This window comes from Zootoca vivipara, chromosome 11 (assembly GCF_965207765.1).
Source record: "Zootoca vivipara chromosome 11, rZooViv2.hap1.1, whole genome shotgun sequence".
Taxonomy (NCBI): domain Eukaryota; kingdom Metazoa; phylum Chordata; class Lepidosauria; order Squamata; family Lacertidae; genus Zootoca; species Zootoca vivipara.
Window position 1 is genome coordinate 8410339 of NC_142594.1, and position 6628 is coordinate 8416966.

Sequence of the window (6628 nt, forward strand, 5' to 3'; positions counted from 1 at the left end):
CTAAACATTTTTTTAAGAAAAAAAGCACTGAAAATACTTAACTAATTGAGGTTCTGTCACACACACACACCCAACATAAAGCCTGCCCCCTAACATACGGTAAATCCTGGCTACGTGCCCCAATAAAATATTTGAGGGGGCCACCCCCCAACTTGATGGGCATATTATATATATTTATTCCAATTTACATTTTAAATTATTCATTTAAACAACCTTAAATCATTGGCTTCCCTTCTTCTCTTTCCATAGTTTGATTGGCATACCATACATTCCTGCATATTTTACATAAACCAAACCATTCAGTATTCCATGCTTACCTCCACCAGAGCTTATTTGCACTGTTGAATTTATCTTAATGCTACCAGCGTTTTCAAATGCACACAATTTCCACCCATATATCCAATAAACATTTTCCAATCTTCTTTAAACGTGTGCCTATTTTTCTATAAAAGGAGGCGCCAGAACTCACCATGAGCACCTCCCTCTTTCTCTCAGAATGGCATTGGTGCCCACCTGACAGTTGCCAGAACTGAGTTCTGGAAAGTTCCGGCTTGGGGGGGGGGGAATGGCCCTGGTTATTGCTATTAAATTGGTGTGTGTCATGTGATGGATTATGTGGGGCGGAGCTTATTTGCCCTTCCTCACCCCCCAAAAAATAATAATAATATTTTGTTCAAGTTGGCATGGCCCACATGGCATGGTTGGTTGCCTCCTTCACACCACCAACAAAAACAAATAAATGAATAGGAAAAAGAAGCTACCTCCATCCATCGTGAATTTAAAAAGATGTTTAAACTGGTGATTCCAAAAAAGCCCTTTTTTGCTAGGGATAATTAGGATGAAAGTTTCAAAGAAGCCGACTAATCTTTTCATGGACTCAACAACTGCAGCTAGAATCTTATATGCGCAGAAATGGGAAGATGGAAGAGACTCCAGCAGAAGAATTAAAAAGGACGGATTGTGCTGAAATGGCGAAATTGACTGTAAAACTAAGAGATCAAAATGATGAACTGTTTATGGAAAATTGGAGGCCTTTGGGGGACTATCTATCGAGATATTTTCGCAATAGGAAATTGTGTGCAGGATTTGAGACATGAGCGACAGGAAAAAAAATTTAAATGATGTTATGATGGAGTTAGGGTGTTGTAACAAGTATAATGCAGCAATTATGGTTAAGAATGAAAACATCAGCGTGGGAGGGGTAGCAAGTCAAACAGAAAAATATAAGTGAGTAGTATATCATATGTGAAGTAAATTTGTAAATTTTTTGGAAAATCTAATAAAAATTAATGTTAAAAAAGAACCTACCCACATGATGCTGAGGTAAAAACCTTTCACAAATGCTATGTAAAAGAATGAAAGTTCAATATTTCCACTTCTCCCCCCCCCCCCCCCCCGCTTTCTCTCCGCTCAAAGCTGCTTTTTCTAGCTGAAAAATCACAGTCCAAAATTCTCCAACCCGTCATTTTGATTTGTTCTGATTTAAACAAGAGGCAGACCATTGGGGTCTCATCACGGATAAGGGCATCTAACAAAATTTAAACTGCTTGCCAATTACAAAGAATGGTCAACACGAAGATTTTTGCATTTTTTTGCAATGTCCTAAAGTAAACAATTTTACTTTAAACAGTGAGAGATTTTACTTTCTTGGGTTCCATGATCAGTGCTGATGGTGACAGCAGTCATGAAATTAAAAGACGCCTGCTTCTTGGGGGAAAAGAAGAGACATCACCTTGCCAACATAGGTCTGTATAGTTAAAGCTATGGTTTTCTCAGTAGTGATGTATGGAAGTGAGAGCTGGACCACAAAGAAGGCTGATTGTCAAAGAATTGATGCTTTTGAATTATGGTGCTGGAGGAGACTCTTGAGAGTCCAATGGACTGCAAGAAGATCAAACCTATCCATTCTGAAGGAAATCAGCCCTGAGTGCTCACTGGAAGGACAGAGCGTGAAGCTGGGGCTCCAATACTTTGGCCACCTCATGAGAAGAGAAGACTCCCTGGAAAAGACCCTGATGTTGGGAAAGATTGAGGACACAAGGAGAAGGGGACGACAGAGGATGAGATGGTTGGACAGTGTTCTCGAAGCTACGAACATGAGTTTGACCAAACTGCGGGAGGCAGTGGAAGACAGGAGTGCCTGGCATGCTATGGTCCATGGGGTCACAAAGAGTCGGGCACGACTAAACGACTAAACAACAACAACAAAGTAAACGATAGTGTGAATGCCACGTATGTTATATCACCAGAATTTCCACAAGTTCAGTGACTGAGCTATTCCCTCTGTGTGAAATAATCCCATTAGAAGGGAAGTCGATATGAAATGATTAGGCAAATTCCACAGATGACAATGCAATCCAGTGCCAAAGACGTTGCATCTGGAAATACCAATGCTCTGAGGCTTTCTAGCTAAATCCCCAAGCTGGCAAGTCTGGGAGGCTGGCTGGCTCTGGGTCATTGAGATAAATAATCTAAAAAGAGAAAGAATTGTATCTAGCACACATTTCCAGGAAATAAGCAAAAATAACAACAATCGAAACAACATCAATACCCCAGCTACCTTCTGCAAGAACTTCACTTTTACAAGGTTTAAATCACCAATGTTTTCTTACAGCTGAACAATTTAGGTTTCAGTACTGAAATTAAACACACACACACACACACACACACACGTCCTAAACGAGGTATCATTTTTTAAAGGACAATTCAAACAGAAAAGACCATTTCAATGGGGATGTGTATATTCATATAGATTTTGGTTTTCTGATTTGCATTCACAAAGTTTTATTAGTTTTAAAACATAACCATATTTCACATGACTGTTCATGAAACATAGCACTTAAAATTGCATATCGTAAAGTAGTTCACCTTAACCGTTTCCCATGAAGTAGAAGATATTACAGACTTCTTCCTCTTAAACACTGCACAACTTGCAGGATCAAGTTTAATGTGCCATGGAATTTATTTTGTAATTGTTCAGAAAGTAAACCCTTGTCAAAATAAAGCGGCATTTCATTCCCTGCTCTTGACCAAGTAGGGGGGTATTTTTTTAAATAAAATCATATATAGTTGATAATGCAGTTTTCGGGTATCAAATATTTGCTGGTCCACCTTTATGGCAATATTGTAACCAATGAGGTTAATCCGAGGCACAATTATTGCTAGTTGATATCGCCGTGTGCCTCCTCTGCGAGAGGTCCAGAGGGCAGCAAGATGAGAAAGGGCCTTTTCTGTGGTGGCTTCCCCACATAAGGAATGCTCTCCCCAGGGAGGCTCGCCTGGCACCTTCGTTACATGTCTTTAGGCACCAGGCAAAATAATTCCTCTTCTCCAAGGCCTTTAGCCAAATAGACAATCTGTGGCCTTTTAAACAGGGGGCATGTATTGGTTTGTTTGTTACTATGTTCTGTATTTTTGTGTTTTTTGCATTGTGAACCACACTCTGATCCTCAGATGAATGGCAGTATAGAAATGTAGTAAATAATAATGTATGCTTCTTGGGTGGTTTCACTGGGGACACATAGTTTAAAATTAATTTAAGTCCCAAAGGATTTTTCTCCTCCGCCACCTTCAAGTTCAAAGCCCAGTCAAAGACTGCCTTTTTAAACCAGAACAGGAGGTAATAATCATTTAAGTATACCCCATCTTCCTCTAAGCTTTTCAATCATATGTAATGCTTCAGCAGCATTTTTCTCAGTTCCATCACAAAAATCAATCACACCTCAAGCGTCCAAGATTCTTTTCTAAAGTACCCTACTTAAGGATTTTCAGCTGTGTTGAAGAATTGCTACTCTTCCAAAAAACAAAACAAAAACAACCCTCTATTTAAGAAGCGGCTTAGGGAATGCAGATATCCCTGTTCGTGGAATGGGGGAAAACTTGCCCCATGATTTATTGCTCCTCTGTACCGAAAGGCAAATGTTGTGTGTATATACATGGATATATTGTGTACACTCATTCAAATGTCCAACCCATTCAGAAGGGCATGCGGTGTCTACCTTTTGGGGTAGATGGATGTCCTGGGAAGGCAACACAGTATTGCAACTGCTGCACTGTACAACAATATGCTCTGCCCACCTTATCACCACACAGCTACTACAGCTAGGGAAGACTTTCCCTTTCCTTAGCAGAAATTACACAGGCCTCGAGCTCAGCCATCATTTAGCTGTTGCTGTTAGGAAGTAGATGGGCCCTCCCTTTACCCCACTTACTATCCAAACAGTGCCAATCTGAATTTACAGAGATCATGAGTGATCATAGGATGTGCACACATTTTTCTAGAGTGGTTGCTGTCATCCATTTGTATCCAAGGAAATGAACAAAATTCCATTTAGAATTAAATGTTTGTCCTATCAGATGTACTTGGCATATTTATGTTGAAAGGTACATCCCACCATTTGGTCCCCGGCAAATTCTGCCAAGGAAGCCCGGCTAACATTCACAGTGTTAATTAAATAGGCAGAGCCATCTCATAAAAAAAAACCAGCATGACATATTTAATAAATAACAAAGTGAAAAATGGAAGCACTTAATGTCATCTGGCTCACGTTGCAAAGGCTTTCTTAAATTAAAAAGTCTTTCCTGAAGCCAGTTGCTTAGATCATGGGTCTGATAAGACCAAGGTTGCAGGTTCAATCCCTGTACAGTGGTACCTCGGTTTAAGTACACAATTGGTTCCGGAAGTCTGTACTTAACCTGAAGCGTACTTAACCGGAAGCGTACTTAACCTGAAGCGAACTTTCCCATTGAAAGTAATGGAAAGTGGATTAATCGGTTCCATACAAGTCCGCGGAGTACTTAAACTGAAAGTACTCAAACCAAGGCATACTTAAACCGAGGTATGACTGTATATGCCATAGCTGCATATTCCTGCATTGCAGGGGGGTTGGACTACTTGATGATGCTCAGAGTCCCTTCCAATTGTATAATTCTATGATTCTAAAGGCAGAGAGAGAGAGAAAGAGAGAGAAGGCACCAGGTGAATCTCCCTAGGATAGGCATTCAAATGTTTTTCTTGCTCGTTCATAACACTTGAACTTCAATGAAGCTGAATGCTGGAAGAGTCGGGTCAGGTAAAAAAAATACTTCTTCGTGCAGTTAGTAGTATTTGTTTTATTTTGAAATCTTTAAGATAATATTTTAGTTTTCCATAGCTGTCAAGTTTTCCCTTTTCTCGCGAGGAAGCCTATTCAGCATAAGGGAATTTCTCTTTTTAAAAAGGGAGAAGTTGACAGCTATGGTTTTCTGTTATGTTGCTTTGGCTGTATACTCTATATTTGACTTTCTTCAGATGGTTTTATTTATGTTTTATTGATTTAATATGCTGTAAACCGCTTTGAGATTTTTCTTAAAAATATAAAGCGGTATAGAAATTTTAAAATAAATAAAAATAAATAAATGAAATTGCGAAACTCGTAGTTACCAACCTGCATGGCTTTAAAAGACTAGACAAATTCATAATGGAGAGGGCTGGCTCTTATTTTGTTCGTATTCCACAAGGAGGGTAATCTGTAGGGAGGTTCAGTGTTTCCATGCATTGAAAGAACACACAAGGGCAGTCATGAGGCTGCGCAGGCTAGCCCTGCCATCCACCACCAAAAGACCCAGCAACTTGGCCTCCCTCCCATCGGGAGGTCGCACAGTTCCGGCAGCACGCCCTGCCCCGGCTCGCCCCACCCTATGGGCGGCATGTGCCCCAGCAGCTTTCTGCACCTTGGTATTAAATCCATCTGTAAAGGCAGGTGGATTCCGAGTGCCTGATGCATAATCCTGTGTGTGAGGTTGATCACCAGATTGCACAAGGCCATGGGTAGGCAACCTAAGGCCCAGGGGCCAGATCTGGCCCAACCGCCTTCTAAATCCGGCCCCTGGGCGGTCCAGGAATCAGCGTGTTTTTACATGAGTAGAATGTGTCATTTTATTTAAAATGCATCTCTGGGTTATTTGTGGGGCATAGGAATTCGTTCATTTTTATTTATTTTTTTCAAAATATAGTCCGGCCCCCAAAAGGTCTGAGGGACAGTGGACTGGACCCCTGCTGAAAAAGTTTGCTGGCCCCCGCACAAGACTCACCAAGCGGATGAAAAGCTGTTGGAGAGGTGGAGATATTTTATACCTGGCTGCTCCGATTCCTGCCTACAAACGGTAACAGCCATGGGACCATTCGATGTGTCATCCAGGAATACGTACATTGACATGGGAATTTATCCTCACTAGAGTACAAGTGCAAGTTGTTTTATTACAGTCAATAACCAATATAAGGAGAAAAAGCACCAATTTAAGAATTTAAAAAGTCAAGACGAGATAAAATGATGTAAAGCTGTAAGCAGCATAAGAGGGCAGCAATTTCCATCCCGTCCTGAGTTCATCACAATCAGCAATTTATCCTATCTGATACAGTTCAGCTCCCACGAAAACCCTATGCCATTCATTTCCCTATCAGCTATGCCAGAAAGTATATCATTCATTTCTATGTACGGGAAACTTCAAAAACAATGCAGAAAACAACATAATTATTTATGTTAACATTTGGCAGATGTAGTGAATATCCACTAGTGTGGTTTTTGTTCCTGATAAGCATGCAAATTGCAGGAAATTCTGTTTCTTACTCCATATCCAACAGAATTCT

General features: G+C 40.5%; 1 pseudogene; it reads left to right on the forward strand.

The window, feature by feature from the left end:
* Positions 1-3109: 3109 nt before the first annotated feature.
* LOC148684198 (U4 spliceosomal RNA) lies at positions 3110-3173 on the forward strand (annotated as a pseudogene).
* Positions 3174-6628: the final 3455 nt, after the last annotated feature.